Raw genomic sequence first — 23,152 nt, 5'->3', positions numbered from 1 at the left:
AGTAGTGAAATAAAAACATAACACACATAATTTTTAATTTAACTACGCGATGACGAAAAAATTTACATGTAAAATTTTAAAAGAATGTCTGATGTAAGTGCAGTGCTTCCCACTGCGTTCTTAATGATGTTTCAGCATTCATGTATACAGTTTAAGTACGTGGGTATTATGTGGACTCTGACAAGTACAGTTATTAACATTTGAACCTCATTATTGAGTTTAGCGAGAGAGCGTCTAGGTCACTCGAGTGGACTAAGCCAATAATTCACCAACATGGACGGGCGCATTTATCATGTGGCTCATAATGCAAAAAAAAAATGCAAATGCCAAAAAACTTGGTACATATAGGGTAACGGCGGCTATTAACGCGGGTATCAAAATCGACGTCTAACACCGCGGTGTTTACAAATACGCATTTTGCAAGCAAACAGATCTATTCCCTACGAAATAAAGCATACACAAAACAAGCTCATTCATTGGTCTATCGTGCCCATTAGTGTGCATTTGTGTGAGTGTAACAAAAAACTCGCGATTCGTCAGTTTGTGCGACGGCGGCGCAAGAACCGGTTGTTCCATACAGACGCGTGACACCACAGGTAAGTGCACTCCAATCTTACTTAGTGTTTTACGTAATAGTTATGGCAAATAAACTAGTGCAATGCCTTTTAAGAGGTTGTGTATTGTTTTCTACACGATTTTGAATTACTTTTAACTTAGTTTTTGACCCGGAAATACGTTTAAAATTGAAAATAAAATACAGCGGTGATAGGCGCCAATTACTTCTGTGGTAAGTAATTCCGTGGTATGCCACGGTAATAGAAAAAGTGGTAGTTTTGTTATTTACTCTTTAGTTTTGGTACAAATTATCAATTTTATAATTTCTTTTATTTATTCCAATCTTGATCTATTCACGCTATTAAAGAGCTATTTCCGTGGTATGGAAAGTATTTAACTAACCCTTAATTTTTAACAAAAACTTCAGCACCGATTTCCTTGTTTCTATCCCTTAATCTGTCAACTTTTTTTTATTTTGAGTTAAAACCTAAAATTTACTTGCCAGTTATGTGATTTTGTCTTTACAAGAAGCTTGTAATATACGTGTTTGATTTGATTTGAAAAACCATCTGTGTTTTATTCTTTTTATGGGTCGGAATTAGGTTTAATTAAACTCCAAATTAAGCCTATTACTGATGGTATGATCAGATTACCCTCGGTAATAGAATGTATAGAAATCTATTACCGACCCAGAGAAATATCGAATGGGTCGGTAATAGGCTCTTAAAGAGTTATCTATTACCGAGTGACTATTTGGTATTGTATTGAAATATCGCATTTAGGGTACCGCAAGTACAGATTTCGTTGATAAAATTTAGACTTCAGTTATCATTATCAGATTTAAATTCTTCTGTTTTCTGATTCAGTTATTACTCTGACAAGGAAGCGTACCCAACTGCCGGACATTTCCGATTAGATTTTTTTTTTATATAATTTTATTTATACAGTAGTCCAAAATCTCAGACATGATTTTTTTTAGCTATAAGAATCAGCAATAAGAAAAGTACTGTGATTTGTTAATTATAAACGGGTAAATTATAACACATAATATGTGAGAGTTTATTTAACTTAATTACCTTACCAAAAATATTAGAATTAAAAAATTTCATGTTTTTATATATAGTCGAAATTTTATAAGGTGGACGTTTACCATTTCACTGTGGTAAACTTTCACTCAGGTGGTAAACGTCCAGCTTATAAAATTTCAACTATAATTTACGCTGTGCCTTATGAGTAAATGTTACTTACTTGTTTTTTTTGTGCAGCTAATTGTGTCAGTAAGACAAATTCTTATCAATCTTTATAGCATTTAAAAATTACTTTATTTAATAACAGGCAGGCCTATTTGTCTATCCTTAGTAAAACTTTACTAATAGTAATTTTTGTTGTTTTACATGTAAAACATTCAACTTATAACTTGTTATACAGGTACTCGTGGGTACTTGGTAAGTTAACTATTTAATAGTATTTAATTGTGCCAAAGTGTAATTATAATCTCTTCGAATATATCTCTTATTTTTAAACATACTCCTATAGTTTTATTTTTTGTCATTATTAAAGTTAATGACACAAAAATAATATACAGAACCCACGTCGTTATTATTGTTTTAACCCTCGGTATTAGGTTTCGAATTTTGAGTTTGATTTCTATTAACGAGTGCAGAAAAATCATGCCAATTGTGCCTCGGTAATGAAAGCTCAATTCGCGATAATAGAATCACAGCCTGTCCCTTGCCACGGTAATAGAAGATTTGGTCATTTTGGCTTCAAAAAATATTTTAATACATATAATAACACAAAATGAATCCTAAAACGTGTGAAACGGAAAGTTCATTAAATGCTCTGATGAAAAAAAAATATTCCTGGCTGTTAGACAGCATTGATACCCTTAATTTTTGGATCTCTTTTGAAAAGTTCCTCAACTACCACGGTAATAGGTGCCTTTACCCTAATATAGTGTCATTACAAACTTTATTTGGTGTAATTATAGACTAGTGTCTTAAAATTAATATTCTTTATTATTTTTGATTATGTTAAGCAAGACAAGGCATATGATTCTAGCGTTTAAATAGTAATTACTTGCGTAATATTTTACTTTGCATCTACATATTCAGTGAGCAATAAATGCAACATACTCGTATTCATTTGCAACCTCCCAAAGTAACTGCTGGTTCTTTGAAAGTGTTTCGTAATTATTAGTAATCTTCGCTGAAGCTAAATGAAGTCTAAGGAGACACTTATCTCAATAAATGAGCTATTATTCGAGACAACTAGCTTCATATTTTTGTCCGTGGCTGATCTATTACATATTGTCCTATGCATCAGTCACTCGCAATCTTATCTGCGCATCGTGGGAGCAGGGCAGTCACTAACTAATGCTCGTGCATCAAATTAGTGTGCGTGTATTTCAGTTATTACAGTCAGTGACTGATAACGGGACAAAAAGTGATGCCTATAATCTAACCTTCAAAGCCTATACTAATTTTCTAGAAAACATTTAACCCCTTATTCATAAACCTTTAAAAGCCTCAATAAGTTAATTTATGTTTTATCCTTTTCTTGCCAATACAAAAGTGAAAATGACGGATTTAGACAAACAATTAATTTGACGACCGGTCAGGCCTAGTGGGTAGTGACCCTGCCTACGAAGCTGATGGTCCCGGGTTCAAATCCTGATAAGGGCATTTATTCGTGTGATGAGCATGGATATTTGTTCTTGTCTATGTATGTATTTATATATTATATATATCGTTGTCTAAGCACCCTCAACACAAGCCTTATTGAACTTACTGTGGGACTTAGTCAATTTGTGTAAGAATGTCCTATAATATTTATTTATTTATTTATTTTATTAATGGCTAATTGGGGCTTGTAGCCCGTTTATGGATAACGCCATTAGACACGTTCAGAAATAAGAAACTACGCTGTCATAAAAATATAATTAATCCCTATCACCCCTATTTAAAGCTTTAAGCGTTATTTAGTAAATTTATATTATAGTATGAGAAAACCATGTGACCATGGATTAATTAAATTAATTTAAATTAATATTCGTACCTCCATGTCTACATATTCGTTAAACCTTCCTTGTTCATTTATCTTACGCAAAATAATTAATAATAGTTTAATCTATTAGACGAAATTATTTTAATTTATTGGCTATCTTACTATTAATAAAAAAATATTAAATGCTGTTTCAAACCCAGTATTTGCCTATTAAAATGTATGAGATCCGAAACCAAGTCAGTCAAAAACTAAAGCCTGATGAGGTAGATACCAATTTAGCATACTTGATCGATGTTACATAAGTTTTATTTAATATTCAATATGCTCTTAATGTAATGGGTATAAACTTGTATAAAAAATAAAACCACAAAACGTGGAAAATGGTACGATGTAGTACATTAAAATTTTGCGTTATTCATAAGCTATTATCATACCTGTACCTACTTATACAATCATCGCCAGTTTACTGTATGAAAAAAAACTGACCTTACCCTATTACCATTATACGAATAATTTTTACATATTTTTGAATATTTTTTTAAGAAGTCTCAAACTAGTCAAAAAAATTGTGGAATAAGTGGACCTAGTCGATTTTCCTGATTAGTTTCAAGGATAATTATTTTTAGGGTGTCAAAGTTGACACGATATTTATTATTATACTATAGGTACATTTATAACTTATAACTAATGCGTTCTACTGAGAAATTTATTATAATACGACTCGCCTTTGATAAATAAAGGTTCGAGTTCGATTCAATACTTTACCAAGTAATATTGATCGTAAACATTTAACATTGTAATAGAACTAATTAGGCATTTCTTTGTAAATTTAATTCGCATCTAATATAACTTAGATGACATTTGTAATTTTTTCATACCTAAGCATTTATCGCTGCATACGGAAATCTAGCATTTTAATAACTTAAAAAACGTGTACCTTAGTTAGTCGAGCATAGAACACGCGTGTTCCAGTTGTAGAGCGCGTAAGCGTAGTGGATCATTGGAGTCGGTATGAGCGCGCAGTCGCATCGGGACGGGAACGCCCGCGCCGCGCTGCGCGCCGCCGTCCGTGAGAACTGAGTAATTGATCTCGCTAATCTCATCTAACGACCAGCTCACCTCAGATATTATCACAATGTATGCGTGCAGTACATTTGCCACCCGATAATTACATATTTAGAGTAAGTAGTAAAAATTACTCGTAATGTACGTATGTTTTTTTACTTTGGAAAACTTTAAAGTTACATTTATTTAGGTTAAGTAAATTGCTTCTTTTATGTTAGTATGAAACTGTTTAAAGCTCATAATTCCATAAACATCTAAGAATAAGTATGCTTATCGCTCATAACACATAAATTCCGAGGAGTTAGGTATGTGCCTTTTATTAATTTTACAAATAGCAGATAAGTATGTACATTAAATTTTATGAATAGTAATAGAGTGGGTAGTAAGGATTTGATGTCAGTGATAGTCGAAAACGAATGGTTACATTACCCTTACCTGTTATTGCTAAGCCTTTCATACCTGTAATGGATAGCGAGATTCAAAACATTACAAACCACATCTAATATTTCGTTATTAACCAGCCATAAACCATCATCATCGATGCAATGTTGATTCAAAGCATTGGCTACAGCGCTAAGCCCGTCAGATCGGATCAGTACGCTCGTCTGGCTAAATAGAGTTTCATAACTGTACAGTTAGTCACCTCATTCAAGGATTACGGCGGCTGTTGGTGGTTGATTGGCTTTTTCTCACACGCCTGCCAGATAAATGCGTCAGATAAGCCTCACCGCCAATGACTAACTGATCTGATCTAGACTGATGTGATTGTAAAGATGTTCCTTGCTACCGCAGATTAAAACAGCTGATTGTGATCCAGAGCAGTCCATTTTTATCATTATTAGAAAAGCATTAATTAAAACTCAATTAATGTTGTGCTTTTTGTTTTGTAACTATGCGTAGTAGTAGTAGTAAAACACTTTATTGTACAAAAAGAAACACAAAATAGGAAAAATACACATCATTTGTATATTGATGAACTCATCCCTTTCAGTAATTTCTTCCAGTTAACCTTTGAGCAATAGAGAAAGAGTCGGAGAACGGTAAACATCAAAACTGTATTAAACGGCAAAAAAAGAAAATAATGAATTTCCTAAAAGATAAGTAACCTATAAACTACATTATAATATAAACTAAACAATTAAACAAGTATGTAAACAGTCATATATATATATACAATACATTCTATACTAAATAATACATATACACTAAAACTACCTAACCGTAGAAAAAAACTTTTTTTTTAATTCGCCTTTAGCGACGCGACCGATTGACACTGTCGAAGAGAAGACGGTCAGGCAGGAATTCCATAATTTAACAGAGTACACAGTAAAAGACAGGATAGACAGAGAAAGATCTACACTGGAACGGAGCCGGTGCCCCCTGCCATCTGCTAAAAATGTAAATCTCTCCGAGAGATTAGGGCGAGAGAAAAAGGAGAGAATAGGACGTTAAAGAGAAGGGAAAGTACATGTATATCTCTACGACGACGCCGTAAGTAATAATACATGTATAGTAATTTGTGTAGGTATTTTAATTTTAACAAATCTTATCTATCCTAGAGAAAAGTCCCTAATACTTTAAGTGACCCTATAATATTATAAATTGTAGTTGCAGACCTTTTGTTGAAAATTCATACAGGAAACTACAAAAGTAACCGCCTTATTATATTGGAATAAATCCTAAAAACGGATGCATTTTAGTTCAATAAACAAGCGTGCCTTTTGACTTTTTTGGTAGCCAACAGGACACGGCGGTCGCACTGACCTTGTTGTTAATGGACCCTAATTTCACCGGCATGAATGCGCACCGAAAAACTGACACGTCAGCCTGTTTGCACGACTTGCCCGTGAATTAAAGCCGTCAGAGCGGCGCGGGCGCCGACACGCACGACCGTCGCTTACAGCGGTCCTGTTCCTGTCCGTACAACATGACATATATAAGACGAGCAATTCTTCACCATTCATTAATAACCGGCCAAGAGCATGTCGGGCCACGCTCAGTGTAGGGTTCCGTAGTTACTCTTCCGTCACAATAAGCTAAACTGGAGCTTAAAGTATAGTAAATTGTTAACCAAGGGATGAAACGGTACCTTTCACCCGAGTTAAACAAATAGGCAAATTTTGCATAATCAGTACCTAATTAAAGTAAGTCTTTTTACTATGAAGGGAAAACTTTTTGCGATAACTCAAAAACAGCTAAACTGATTATGTCTGCTATAGTTTTCATTTAATGTCTTTCTTAAGCTCTACTTCCACGATTTTTTTCATATTTTTTGGGCCTATGGTTCAAAAGTTAGAGGGGGGGGGACACATTTTTTTTCTCTTTCGGAGCGATTATCTCCGAACATATTCACTTTATCAAAAAATGTTTGGTGAAGACCCCTATTAGTTTTGAAAGACCTTTCCAACGATATCCCACACTCTAGGGTTGAAGCGAAAAAAAAATTTCACCCCCACTTTACGTGTAGGGGAGGTACCCTAAAAAAAATTAAATTTTTAGATTTTATTGTACGACTTTGTCGGCTTTATTGATTTATATATCCATGCCAAATTTCAGCTTTCTAGCACTAACGACCACGGAGCAAAGCCTCGGACAGACAGACAGACAGACAGACAGACAGACAGACAGACAGACAGACGGACATGGCGAAACTATAAGGGTTCCGTTTTATGCCATTTGGCTACGGAACCCTAAAAAAATGGATGAATTGATTTATAATAAAATGTGTTGATGGTTTTTTGCTAAGTAATTCTTATTAAATATGGTAGGTGACTAACGGCCCGATTCGAAGAGTGATTAAGACACGTTCAAGATCTTTAAAATATTGATAACTAAACGGCATGTCAAAATTGACGTATATTGCCATTCCGCTGTGATCCCAATAAGATCTAGTATCTACGATACTTCTAACGTCAAAGTGTCATAGGTTGCCCGAATCGAGCTGCTTCTGGCAATTATACGACATTCAAACGATATCTAAATGAGAACTTATCTAAACCAGAACTTATCGTTATTGTATCACATTCTTCGAAACGGGCCGATAGTCACGTGAATTTCGCGTTGAAATTTGTTTCGCGTAAACGGAAGCGGATGTGTATAAACTAATACGGTACCAGTCTATGCAATAGAAATTGGATTTTTATGATAATAAATAAACTTTTAGGGTTCCGTACCTCAAAAGGAAAAAACGGAACCCTTATAGGATCACTCGTGCGTCTGTCTGTCCGTCTGTCACAGCCTATTTGGTCTATGTAAATAGGAAAGCCTAATTAGGGTTCCGTAGCCAAATGGCACAAAACGGAACCCTTATAGATTCGTCATGTCCGTCTGTCTGTCCGTTTATGTAATTTTTCTTCGAGCATGGAACTAGCTTCATATGAAAACGTATGCCAACTTAAATCTAAAAAATTCGAAATGATACCTAAATTTCTTGTGTTCTCGAATATAAATTTTCTCATTGACTTATAAATAGAAACAAAATAATCTAGACGGCAATCTGGCATTTTGGGAACGGAAGTTGCGTTTAGCTATTGTAGATTCTTTCTCGGAACTGAACGTGGAACATTCTAAACAAATGTCGGCCTTAGGCATAGTCACACACGGAGCGTATAGTAGTAACTTTAAGTAAGTATGAAATTCCAATACATTTTTACAGGTTATTATTAGAGATGATATCTTCACACGAATATTTTGAAATCGACGATTATATATTCTGAAACACGACGAGGTCGATTACAACATCAAAGTACGGCGACACTACCTTACTTTACCATCCTTGACTATATTGACAATCTTGGATATATAACCACATATGAGTTTGACTTACTTGCCTTCAACTAGAATATGTTAAATCCTCCTTAGGGCGGTTGTCCAGGGTGTGCTTTTTTGTGCTAAGCGCTCGAGTATTTGAAAAAATTCTGTAAAAACAATTAATAACATAAATTAAAAGTAGGATTATCTTGACCTTGTGGTGACAGAAAAATACTTAGTACAGATAGGCAGACAAACACACTTAGGCGTTTTCGAGTAGGAAACTCCATCTTAAACAAGCAATCAAAGGTCATAACATAATTGTTGAAATACGAAATATTTTGAGTTTCAGCCATTTGTTTTAGCGAATGTTAACTAAATAGTGATGGTTCATGTAAGCGGATTGAGAGCTGATTAGCAAAAGCGATCGGATCTGAGGGCGAAGGGCAGATTCGCGATAAGCCGCGACGTTGGCAGCGCATGCGTAATTAGAGATAAACAGAAAATAATTGGCCGTAATCACGAGCTATAAGCGAACGTGCTGGGGCGGTGCCGATCGCTGGCGGAAGCGCGGGACGCTGACTGCTAGAATAGGTAACATTCTTAATGAGACTAATGCATTAACTGCAATTCGTGACACAATTAAAATTATAATGCCTTAATTGGTGAGAGCTAACGGAGTCGCCGATGTATATTTTCTTAAGTGTGTTGTTGTTATTTATTGGGCGAGCTAGATAGAAATTAATGTCACTCGGAATATTAAAAGCAGTTCTAGCTAAACTTGAAGCTCTCGCGTTTAGAATAGATACGAGTACATAAGTACATACATAGGTATTAAGTATGTATATTATCCACACAAGCCTTATTGAGCTTATTGTGGGACTTAGTCAATTTGGGTGATAGTGCCCTATAATATGTATTCATTTATTTATTATCATTAGGTCTTCGCAGATAAATTTATTAAGGTACATCAGGCGTATTCTGTTTTTAATAACAGAAATCAAATAATCTTTAAGTAATAGAAAAAACCGACTTCACAAAACAATATAGTACATATCACAATAAGCTATTAGCTTCAACATGTATAAATTCTTCTCGTGGAAATTTTATATTAAAGAAAAATGGAAAAAGTTACCCTTCCAGCAGGACTTGAACCCGCAACCTCCGCAATCCGTGCGGTTTGACCGGCTCTTAACCAATTGAGCTACGGGAGCCTACTACGGGGGCCTACCAGAACCTCGCAAATCTTTCCATTCCTCCACACACCTTTATAACTTTTTAAATTTTTCCTTTAATATAAAATTTGGTGTAGCGCTCGCAGACGTATCTGCTCGTTAAAAAAAATACTTGAACCCGCAACCTCCGCAATCCGTGCGGTTTGACCGGCTTTTAACCAATTGAGCTACGGGAGCCTACTACGGGGGCCTACCAGAACCTCGCAAATCTTTCCATTCCTCCACACACCTTTATAACTTTTTAAATTTTTCCTTTAATATAAAATTTGGTGTAGCGCTCGCAGACGTATCTGCTCGTTAAAAAAATACTTGAACCCGAAACCTCCGCAATCCGTGCGGTTTGTCCGGCTCTTAACCAATTGAGCTACGAGAGCCTGCCAGAACCTCGCAAATCTTTCCATTCCTCCACACACCTTTATAACTTTTCCATTTTTTCCTTTAATATAAAATTTGGAGTAGCGCTCGCAGACGTATCTGCTTGTTAAAAAAAAGAACATTAATAATAAATAAATAAATAAATATTAATAGAACATTATTACACAAATTGACTAAGTCCCACAGTAAGCTCAATAAGGCTTGTGTTGAGGGTACCTAGACAACGATATATATAATATATAAATATTTATAAATACTTAAATACATATAAAACACCCATGACTCAGGAACAAATATCCATGCTCATCACACGAATAAATGCCCTTACCAGGATTTGAACCCGGGACCATCAGCTTCGTAGGCAGGGTCACTACCCACTAGGCCAAACCGGTCGTCAAAATTTGAAGACTTCCATTCTGGTTTTCATGAGCTTCCAGCTTCCATTTCCCCAAATAGCACATTTTAATTGAAAATGCTGGGTATTTATATAAAAATAAAAGCTACCTATAAGTATGCTCATATGATTTGTTAAGTACCCTTGATTCCTCGTGGAAGCCATCATAAGAACTCGGAAAAAATGTTGCTTAAAACCTACTTAACTTGCTGAACATAAATCTGAAGACAATAAATCGTCAAAGACGAGAGCACGCACAACTCTACGCATTCAGAAAATAATAAGCTACTGTTTCGTACCTATTAGTAAGAGTAATGTAATTTTTTATGTTTGTAACAAACTGTGTTAAATTATTTACGACATGCATCCTATAATTAGAATACTTCGCTCGCTCGTATTTGCCCAGCACGTGCAAGTTGTGGAATCAGCTACCTTCTGAGGTGTTTCCCTTGTGCTATGACATGGGGTTCTTCAAGAAGCAGGTATTTTCATTCTCAAAGGTTGGCAACGCATAAGTGGCTCCTCCGATGTTGTTTATGTCCATGGGTTTCGATGACTGCTTCCCACCAGGCAGCTCGTCTGCTCGTTTGCTGCCTATTACATAAAAAATACTTTCGTCAAATACCAGTGCTCTTTGGCCTAATTACTTTTGATGACCATTTATTAATTAGGCGTCGTAAAATGACCATGATTTTAAAGGATGAAAAACAGGAAAAGGTAGTAGCTGTAGTTTCTCTTATATGCGATGGTGAAGGATTCATAATCTTTCCTGAGTGTAGGGTTGCTCCTGCTAATGAATGTCTTATGAATCGACCTGTATAATGCCTATAAGATTTGAGGAGTTCCTTCGATATCTCATGGGTTTCATTATCAGAACTGAGCTTTGACAAAAATCTGTAAGTATAAAAAATTGCCACTTTGGGACGTGGGATTCGGCAGAGGTCTAAATATTTCTTCGTAGAATGCACGGGTACTGTGAGTGATACATGGCAGACGTATATTGTAAAAAATCCGTTTATATGTAGACAGGACCGCAAAAGGAATGTTTGCGTTTGGTTGTGTAGGGACGTAACTTTTGAACATAAACGAAGGTGTTTAAATTAAACAAATGATAATTAAATATTTGCAATATCAGACTTGTCCCTTCACTTCAAATTTAACTCATCCCGCCATAAACACATTGCGCGATACGAAGTTATAAATCCAAGAACAGGTTTCTGAGAATAATTATAAGTGAACTATCAGATGTACCCACTTACTCAGAACTGTCATTAAACATGTCCTTTTAGCGTCTTATTCTAAAGTCGATCACGTTTGTTGCGAAATTATATCTATGATACAACTGTACTCGTTCAGGTCATGGGTCACCCTAGTAAATCTGACAATAACACGTTGTGTAAGCGCATAGCATCGATCAAATAAATAACTTGAATAAATTGGTGTTCCTACACAGAAAATACCTACATCACACGGAAAGTGAATATATAAAATGTAGGTATGCGTATTAAATACTAAAGTGGAGCTCAGTAGAAATTGCAAATAATGTAAACAAACCATTTCACTTTTATTATTTCGTAATCTTACACTTTTTATGGACAAACATGATCTTATCAACAGTTTCTTAACAGGGGGAGGGGCATACAAAATAGTTTCAAATGTTATCCTAGGGGGTGGGGGGACGGTATCACGTCTCTTTTGGCACTGACAAATCGGTATCGTATCGCTGTGACTTCTTATAGGGTAATTCCGGGGTTGATGGCTATAGGGGCGAGATGGTCCATCGCAATATTTCATGGTTCTGATGTTTTAGATTTCGCTAGTTCTTGTTTATAAGTCATGCATGTAAATTTTGGGGGAAAATTGTAACATGACGTAAAATCCTTGGTGATTGTTTTGACTAGTGAAAATATTTATTAGAGGGTTCATATTTTATATGGTAGTGATGCTAGTGTCTTATTCTGGTGTTATTTGCTTTTGGTGCAAAATATACGGTTGTAGTTTTGTTCTAACCTAAATAAGAATGAAGCTCGATTTTCTACTTGTTTTGATTTTAGGCGTGGTCTTCTCTCCCGGACGAGAAGGACAGATGGCCAGTTCAAGTTGGGGTATTATGGCTATATGGCCGTGAAGGTACACAATGATGAAGATGTATAAATCACGGATTAGGTATTCCAAAGGTTAAGGATAGCAGTGACGATGTTCTCCTATGCATGATAACGAATAAAAAAGGAAAAAGGAGTTAATTCAGAAATATGAGTTTTGTGTGGGAAAAAATCCCTGTTCTCCTCCATGATTGCTTTGAGTGCGCTGTTTGCTGGTATTAGGTGGCCTAAACGGGGTTTTAAGAAGAAAAGGGAACATATACTAAAATGAAGAGTTAAGTTATGGCCGTCTCTCCTAGAATGGTATGGTCATCGGACACCTCGGAAGAGATGGCCAATTGTACTTTTTTTAACCTTTTTTTCATTTTGAAGTTAATAGAAATATTTTTAGTCTGTTTCATTTTCGAAAATCAATTGAATAAAGTATATAATAAAAATATTACACTTATTTTTTTATCGTTGTCTAAAAATACTATGGCCTACTACCCCAGACTTACCTAAGCATTGTCCAAAAAACTATTAAGGCATGTTTTGACGACCGGTCTGGCCTGGTGAGTACTGTACTGACCCTGCCTATGAAGCCGATGGTCCTGGGTTCGAATCCCATGGTCCTGGGTTCGAATCCCGGTAAGGGCATTTATTTGTGTGATGAGCACAGATATTTTTGTTCCTGAGTCATGGATGTTTTCCATGTATTTAAGTATTTGTATATTATATATATATCGCTGCCTGACTACCTACAACACAAGCCTTCTTGACTTACTGTGGGACCCTATAATATTTATTTATGTTTGATCGAACAAATCTGGGCACTTATAATTGATTTATTTATTTAATAGTTCATTAATGTAGCTAAAACATAATAATCTTTGAGTCATTAACAATCCAAATTAAAATAAATTATTAATCATAATCAATAAACTGACAATCGTGACTATTAATTTGACCAGTAAATTAAGCCCTGAAGCGTCCAATTAACACTAATGACACCGCCCGTAAAACATCGCACCACGAGCAAGAGTAGGTACCTACTCAGTACGGACTGCGGAGGCATTTGCTCGTGTAGGCACATCCAAAGTCGTGTATCATGTAATACATACTTAAAATTAAATTACCATGGTAAGACTTTGAAAATGCTGTAACACTACTAAAGTATACTTTGCGAACGTTACATACTCGTAATATTAATGTCAGCTGTGTCACGTGCATTATACGTATGAAGCGGCCAAGGTGTTCACGGTGTGTACGGTCCGGGCTGTCAGCGCCGCTGCTTTCTGAGCATCACATCAACATCTCGTTTTGACATCATTCACCCGTGCCAATTACTCTTACTTTAAATAACTATATTAATAACAGATTTTTTAAAGGTTTGATGCCCTCAATGTTTGGGAACTGCCTTTTACCATGCGTGAAATAATCAAATTTTCATCGGTAAGTTCGTTCCTTGAACAATGTTGCCGGACTCGCCATATTAATGTTAACCAGCCCATCAAATCTGATTAACGCAACTTGCCAATTAAGATGCTACAAACTTAAATAAAAAAAGATCCATTACATCCATTCGAAAACAGGAGAAAATATTATTATTGTTTTATTTTAGAACATGACGATCATTACGAGGTACTCGTACTTAGTTATTCAATTCCCGAACTTTGTTTTGACATGATTGATAACATTGTTGACATACGATTGATTATTATTTTTAGGACATGTTTTGAATTGTATCCATTTTATTTAATAATATTATGTAAATATTAATGACGATCATAGTATAAATTCATGTAGATTAGTCTAGCATAATTTATAGTGTAATTTTATATTATGAGAATAAACATCTAAATCTAAATCTAAATAGTTACAAATTTTCAGCACATAGAGATTATTTAAGTTTAAAATTTATTTATTTAAACTTTATTGCACGATATAAAATTGTACAAATGGCGGACTAAAATTGCTGTTTTTTTTACAACATTCCATTTTGTAATACGTATATATTACACTGTAAACAAACCATTGACCTACCTCAGCGTATTATTAAAGTAACATAAATATCAAAAGTGTTATTCAGTAACTGCGCTTCTACACCTAAATAGACACTGATTGCGGATACTGTGATGTGCAGTCGTGTATAATTGTTAGTTATTGCAGTAATGATTAGGGTTCTCGATAATTTTAGAGAGTATCTTTGTGATTAGGTGCAGGTCGGGATGTTTTATGTGATACGTGAGGTTAGGCTGCGAAGCTCTCACCTCCGGGGCTGAGACTCAGATTAACGACGCGAAATCGATGTTTGAACACGTCCGACCTCTTCCAATAATAGGAGCTGATCGATCTACGAGGCGGTAAATTGCCAACTACAGACGCACTTGGGAAATAACGAACCGCGGCACAATGCACGCCATAATGAGCCCTCGAATAACAAATGCATTTCAAATGCAATGTAATTGTCTTTATCCCTACAAATAAGACAGCTTAGGAAAGTCATTGTTTTTCAACCAATTATAAGAGTATGTGTATCAATATGGAAGTCAAACTCTCATACGGGTAAGCTTTATATATTGACATTTGACATCATAAGTTTTACCCACGTAGCTTTATAATATATTCAACTTTAAATACCTATTCATAAGCCAACTATTTGGTCTGTAATTGCTTCTAAATAAGGAAACATCTTCATTTTAAATGCAAACATAAGGAAAAATTATAATAAACCAGTAGATTCTGATTTAAACGCCGCGTTTCAAATGGGAATAAAGAGGAATAGTAAATCGTAGCTGAGCGTCGACTAAGCGAATAGAGTAATGAATCAATCCCGGTGACGAAGGTTTTCCACAAACATGTCCAAGCACTCAATCCGCGCCCAGCGGCGGTGAGCCTTAATTGACATGTGTCAGAATGTGTGCAGCTGACCCGCGGGTCATGCGTGAAGTCTGTTATAGCATTCCGTAACTTTCGCCAAGCACCACTCTCCTAGAAGACGATTTTGATTTTAGGGCAGCAAATAAAGCTGCATTGTACTTTTGACCCAGTGACCGGGCACCTGAGCTGCTTATTATATTGTCAATCGTTCAATGACAGGCGTATATTGCACTAATCATTTAATCCACGGCTATTATTTGTATTATATGGATCCTATTAAAAAATAATGAGCTCAATTTTGTGTAGCAATTTCGTCTAGTACCCACTAGCTACTACATTTTTAATAAAAAAAATTAGTTTCTGTGACTGCTACATAATGAAAGGCATTAAAACATGAATGTGGGTTTATGAAATGAATGAAATGAGTACCTATCATAAAAGGATCACACGTGTATTTTAATGCCGTATTATGTACAGTTCGTTACATACACAGTTTTATCTACTTCCATTTCATAAGCTTCAACAAAACAAACTAATTAAAAGATAAAGTAAACGTCACATTTACCACCAGCAAATGAAAACTTTTTTCACACTTGCCACGCATCGGTATTTTTTTAATTCAGAGACTAGAATTGGGGGCCGACTGCCGTGTTGTTCGATATCAAGTAACATGCTTGATTTGTCCAAAATGTTTGCAACTGACACTTTATTTCGAATAAAACATCATCTCGGCTTATATTAGAATAGAGGTCAAATAATTTTTTTTTGTCTCAGAGATGTTCTAAATTTAAATGTAATTAAAATAATGGCTATCGATAACGTAAAGTAAAAATTACGATTCAGTCACAGCTATCGCTTCTGAACATATAGGGAAGTTATGATATTGAAGCAGATAAAACTTATTTGGATATTCTAAGTTATATAACTGAAATTTAATACGAATTCATATTTCAATCTTGTAAAAATATGAAGCAAATTCCACTGCCCAGGTTACCGAGTGAAAAAAATGTATGTTAGTTTTATGTAAATATAAAAGTACCCACCTCTTTTTGGTAAAAATAAATGTTAAATATGAATAAGTTTAATGTTAAATATGATAATTTTAATCTAATTTAATAGATAATTTTAATTTAATTTAATTCATAATTGTAATTTAATTTTTTTATTTATTTGTATATCTTTCCCATACGGAACACTGGTGTTCCGGACCTCTGGGGGGCGTGCGCGTAGCCGAAGCCGACACGGAGAGGCCCTTTGACTCTTAAATTAAATGTAAGGGGTACAACGTAATTTATTTTATTATTACATACTAGATAATCGAAAGCAGCTGTACCCTGCCTGCCTGTAGCCTGTAGTAACTACATTTACTTGTACTCTGTATGTTAACCCCGAAGATAGAACAGTTTATCAGCATCAGCCGACCATAATAGGGCACCTAGCAATTTCGCTATCGGCAAAGTTTGAGCAGATGACGAAATTCAATAAGTAAGCACATTGTAATCGGTATTTGTACCGTGGCACTTCGCTCCCGCCCGCGCCCCTACATTCCTCTCGGGTCCCGGGCCTGAACCGCGCTGAACTTTGCTCTTATTGTCAATTCGTGCCCACCGGTGCGTCGCGCTCACTACTTTGCAACCATTTAAGAAGCCTTGGGGTATTTTCCCATGATCATCAATTCCAAGAATCAATATGTAGAAGCGTCAACGTGCCCGGCTAAAAGTTACTTTTTCAACAAGTAGGCTCCTACTTGTCATACTTGAACTGTACACTGCTGGTGCTGAATATCCGGAACACAACTGGACATGAAAATGTCAAGAACGAAATCTATCGATATGTCATTTCCTAATGGAAATACCGTTTATGCGAATATGGATACTTTAAAAATCGCTTAAGCTAGATTATCATAAACATGATACGTGAAAAAACGTGATCTAGGTCATGAATGCAAATAATTTAGTCTGTGATTAATCAAAGCTTAAATGCGAAATGGTATTACCTACCGATCTATGACACTTAAATTAAACAAAATTACCTGTTTTATGCTAATCAAGTAATATTAGTATTTTGATAATGTACCTTTAATAAATATCAAGAAAGGAAGATTTTTTGTATTACAAAGTTCACATAATTACAGCGCGAGTACCTATGTGGTTTTATTATTTTATGAAAAAATAAGATCGTTATAATAGTACATTACGATACAAGTGCAAAAAATAGGAAATTCGAAACGAGTGGCGATAAATTAAAACACGACCGAAGGGAGTGTTTTAAATCGACACGAGTTGCGAATTACCTATTCGCACATGTATCGTACAACGTTTTACAGTATATATGGCCCTTTAAATGTTGGACACAGTAACGTAATATTCTAATTTTCGCACTAGTGCGGTAAAGTAGCACCATAATGTACTGTAAATACAGTTACTTAAACTTGGAGAATAGTCTGAAGCTATTATCGTCGTAAGTTAAGAAGGACATAAAGTACAGATCTTCGTATTAAATGTCAGCTGAGTTGAAAAGAGAACATAGTTAATTTATCTACAAGCTCGAAGATACTAAGCTGACGTTTCACAGTTGTTTCTACATCAGCTAAATCAGCATTTCACGCAATTAGAATTATGTACGTAATAATTATATCTGCAGTTAGTTTATAAATTGTTAGGTATATCAGTCACGCAATTGCTGTAACAATAGTACGGTACAAATTCAATTCATTGTATCTCGCGATGCAGACGCTTTGTTGACGCAACGCAAAACAATGGGGTTTTGGTTCACCGACCTTTCGGGATCTATGACATCGCCGCGAAAATATGGGCACAGCTCAGCATAGCTCGAGCATTGCGTACAAGTGTCGGCAGCGAGATGACGCGATGAACAGCGTCGTGCCCGAGTACGCCCCTCGCGATTAATAGACAATGCTGGTGAATTCTAAATTAGATTACGTACTTGCTGGAGTAATTGTTATGACGTGCTTTATTAGTCAGTAACTCACCCGTGAGGAAGTTAATAGACCTGTCATTGAAAATTGAAATGAACTTAGCCTTACCTATTATAACCGAGACATTGCATGATTGCAGCACAGATTGAGATATTAAGATTCCGATATAGGAATGACAAATTGTTCAAACGTTCAAGGCGGCACGAGTCCTTTGGAGAATAAATCACGTCCACTTCTCTAGAATCCCCTGTCAAAATACTAGTTCTATAAGGACATCAATCATGTATAGATAATAAAATAGTGGGCTTGGATAGTTTATGCAAGCGTTTCGTGATAAGCAGACACCTAAATTTGCTAGTGCTGCAATTTGGAGAAGCATGTGGTTGAGTGGTTAGACCGACATTAGACGGCGCTCCCTCCGTGGCGCGCGCATCGCCTCTGGCGGCCCGGTAATGCAGGCCTCGGGTCTCAATGAGAGTAATGCGGCCTCTTTACCTCTCCGTGCAACGACGTCTTATTTAGAACACAAACGCGCCACAATCGCGCCTCAAATTGAAGCCTTTCAGCGCAATTACCTCGCGAGCAGTTTAGCAGCCGACTATCAAATCAGCAAGCGCGCTCAACAACCCCACTAGTTCCCTATCAAATTAGCATATTACGAGTTTTGATGGCGCTCGCGTAAATACATATTAGACTTGTAATGTTCACGATTTGTTTTGCTGCAACTGGTTATTACGACAGACTACGAAACACCAATAAAGCAAAGTTTTTACGGTAAATACCAATCATAAACAATGACTTATATTAATTGTGAGCAGTTGAAATGCCTAGAAAATTACAGTCTATTGTTTCACCCGAACACCATATCATCCCTTTTGGTGTCCTTGTTTTGCTGTCCTTAAGTAGTAACGGTAGCGCGTAACCTGAGAGCGTCTCGTATTCTAGTTGGAGCTTCTTCGAACAAAAAGCCAATAAATTGTAACGCATTGACAATAGGGAGATAAACTGTGCGCTTTAAAAGCTCGTGGAGTCACGTTACTAGAGTTATTTAATCTTAATCTTTACTGCCAAACTGTATCGCTGTTCTACGGTGCGTTGAATTATATATAACAGAAAGTTCGAAAAAAAAAAAAAAGAAAATTCGGTCTTTTCTAACAAATTTAGCATCACCAAATTGGTTCCTTTTCCAGGGTAAAAAATAACGTACCATGCGTAACTAAACTTTTATAGTAGAAGTAAACAGTTATAAATAGAGATCAGTCAACTTGGAACGGACTTACCTATGACAACATCTTATTAATTGTACTACTTTGTATAACTAGTTTCGGGCCTAACCTTGGAGACTGCTTTTATGAAAATTGTCTAGACACTAAGATTCATTAGTACATTTTTATAGCCTGGAATGTGTTGCAAACTGACACTAACAAAAACCGTATTATTAAATACAAGATTCTTGTTTATAAGCTATCAGGAAGTGCATTTATTGCGTAGGTGTCTGAGCAAGTGAGCACTCACAAGTTTTTGTGGCCTAGATAAGAAGCATGTAAAAAAACATCTAATATGCAATCAAACAGTACGTAAATAGGTATACAGAGACGCTAAACATTTTGACATCTAAAAATACTTTGAATTCGTAGTCTTAGAAAGGGTCGCCTATACGCTTGTGACCGGGCTGGAAATCGCAGGCGTAATAAGCTACAGTGTCCACTTACCGTCAGACGCTTGTTTACCATTGTCATCATAATAGAGACCATAATCCAGACTTTTACTATACACATAAATTCACATTTTGAAATCTTTGATCACCTAAACTTCTGTTACGTAAAAACATATAAATTGTAAGCAAAGAGCTGGAGAGGGACCATACTGTTTTATACATGTCACCCTTGACAGATAGCGAAGACAATAAGAACAATCTAAGTCTTACTCTTACAATCTAAGTCTAGCCGTAAATCTATAATAGGCAGAACTACGCTACGCTATTACTTTTAAAAACCCTCTTACATTCCCGATTCATTTCTCTTTTTACGTATAGACGTGTATACCCTATTGAACAGGAAATAGGTCACAATTGTTGGCAAACAATGGAACACCAAGATCGAAGCCCGGAGAAGTAGGGCAGGCGAGGAACGTCCGCGGTGGTGAAATGCTAGTAGGCGGCGCCGTGCACGCCGCTACGCCCAGCCCTTTCACCCGCCCGCGGCGCCCCGCCCCTTCTCCCCACCCTCTTACCCCCTCGACAACCACCAGCACTTAGGGTTACCATTAGCCTTAATTAGTCTTTCAACAGGTGGGGTTGCTGACACTTCTAAAATTCTTCCGTTACCTATCGACGTTGACTAGAACACGACATAATTGAATGAAGAATACTTAAACAAGTTTTTTTTTTTTCATTTAACCTGGATTTTTTAATGAATTTCTTTTACTAAGTAGGTATATAATATTTACGGTACCGAATACTTCTATAAAACACTCTTTGTCTATGTTTGGTATAAGGAGAACTGAGTGTTGGAATATCTGAATCTTAGGGACCTCTTTGAGTGATTTACCGATGACAGCCCTGTTAACTCTTACATAACCTCTGTTCCCCGAATAGAAACAAACACCCGGGGCGTTGCCCCATTGAGCATGTAATAGAAAACGACTCAGTTACAAAACTTAAGGCAACGCGCAGCCTTTCAACCCTCCGCCGTGTAAGTACAAGCCGTAACTAATATCGTGCATTAGCAAATAGGTGGGTATTGTTGCACGATCGCCATATAAATTGTTCTTATGCTCAATTTGGATTCGACGATCAGTTAATTAAATTTATTACTTATTCGCTAGCTTATTACAGTAACAATTCAGTTAGACTTAACAAGCACAAACTTAATACTCGTTAAACCATTTTTTAAATAAAATATTGCACTTCACGCGCTTTACTTGTAATATATAAACGTATTATACTTTCATAAACGTGCGTTAGCGTTACACAGACACAGATAACATCTCATCTCGGCTTAATAATCCTTATCGGTTGACATCTGAGTCGAGAATGCAACATGCTAAGCATGCACTAATGATGCGCACGAGTAGCAGTGTTTATTCGGGAACAATAACTACATTATGCTTATTGTTCCTCAATGCTCAACCCATAAAGCGGATGAAAGGTTAAAAAGCTCAAATAAGCGTGCATTAGGAAAGAGGTGGCCCGTGGGGTCGTGGTTAGAATGCAAACTGCCGCCCATACATTAAATTTGCTGCATTGGAATTGCTAAGTCGTGATTTGTCAAAGCATAATCTCAGGAACCGCAATATTCGCACATCGTAATTATTATCGTTGGTAAAATGGCACCCAAATCTTTAGCGGCATCTCACGGTTTATAACCAATACTGACACCGATGTCAGCTGAGGATACCGGGTTACCGTCGAAGCTAAGGCTTTGGTATTATCTTCTAGTGGATTAAATTACATTATGTGGAATATGTTGCAGTTTGCCGCTGCACTATTTTATACTTGTTGCTTATAAATATACTTAACTTACGCTTAGGTATATTGAAAATACAGTACAAAAAGTATGAGCTACAAAGAGTCACAAATAGTGCCGTCCTCTATTAATCGTCACATTGCGTCTAATTCATGTACCATCTACTTATAATTTAGCAGTTTTATGCACTAAAATAATGGTGCTTTACGTATAAACTGTAAGCTGAACATTGACGTTTAATTGATTAAGTATTTTTGACAATAAGCGGATAAAATTCTACTATTAATTAAAATTATTTCCTAGTACCTATATAATTGTAAATACCAAATTAAATATGTTATTACCACGCCAGCTTGTAAAGTGGTAAACACAAGGGTGGCAAATTAATTTTCACCTCAGCAGCTCGAACAAGCCTACTTTCGTCACTCCAGGGAGTGAGACAAAGTAGCTTTTTAATTTAGTGAAGGCCATGAACTGCCACTTTATACTTCGGGGTCTATTACAAATTCAAAATACATATTTGAACTTCATTCGCTATCCCTTTCTATTCGTTAACAAAACAGAAATAGAGGGGAATAGGTCGATTAATAGTTCGACTTTCAAATTTTATAGTAGACCCCCTATACACCGCTAACAAGTAACACGTTCGAAAACTTACAAATTAACCAAATATTATAATTGTTAAGAAATAGTTTCAAATATATTTTTAAAATGAAAAATATTTAAACAAAATTTTTAGTAATGAAGCCAGTGCACTTTATAGTTAACTTTACTTGATGTTGAATTTATTTAATCATTAATATGTTCTCACTACTGAGGTGAAAAGTTGTATGTGTCACACGAGAGCAAAGTTATTTTACAGCTCGTGTTTTTGAGTGACTCAAATCAACACTCGCAAGAAAAACCAACTTTCCTCTCTTGTTGCACAAATAACTATTGATGCAAATTTTGAGTTGTTTCCTCATATTGGACGGTAGAGTTGAGTTTTTAGTAATGATTTTACGAGCGTTCATTTTTTTGAAATTTTTAGTTCGTTTTTTTTTCTCACGTTGGAGTGGTAAAAAAATATGTGTTTCTCTCGGTAGCAAAGTTTGTTTAACCCTCGTGCCATGAAACCCTCGCAACGCTCAAGATTCCACTTTTCGAACCACTCGGGTATCAATATGAGCACGAGGGGTTAAACAACAACTTTGCCCCCTTGTTAAACAAATAGTATTATTTTATATTTATACATAATCCTTACTAGACAAGTGCTTACAGAAAATATTTTTTAATACACTTATTTGCCCAACCACGCATTAAAAAAACAAGTGACATTTAAAATCTCAATCAATTGTTTATCATATTCTCTCGCAATAAAATTTAAGATTGAACTGTTTTGTGAATGTAACACGTACGATCGTTAC

General features: G+C 35.9%; 1 long non-coding RNA gene across 1 annotated transcript; it reads left to right on the top strand.

Annotated features, from left to right (window-relative positions):
* Positions 1-4,613: 4,613 nt before the first annotated feature.
* LOC133517807 (uncharacterized) lies at positions 4,614-12,924 on the top strand. The gene is made up of 2 exons (XR_009799408.1): positions 4,614-4,742; positions 12,435-12,924. It is a non-coding gene; the product is annotated as an uncharacterized LOC133517807 (long non-coding RNA).
* The last annotated feature ends 10,228 nt before the right edge of the window (positions 12,925-23,152 follow it).

The sequence above is a fragment of the Cydia pomonella genome, chromosome 5 (genome assembly GCF_033807575.1).
Source record: "Cydia pomonella isolate Wapato2018A chromosome 5, ilCydPomo1, whole genome shotgun sequence".
Classification (NCBI taxonomy): Eukaryota; Metazoa; Arthropoda; class Insecta; order Lepidoptera; family Tortricidae; genus Cydia; species Cydia pomonella.
This window is presented reverse-complemented; position numbering and strand designations above follow the sequence as displayed.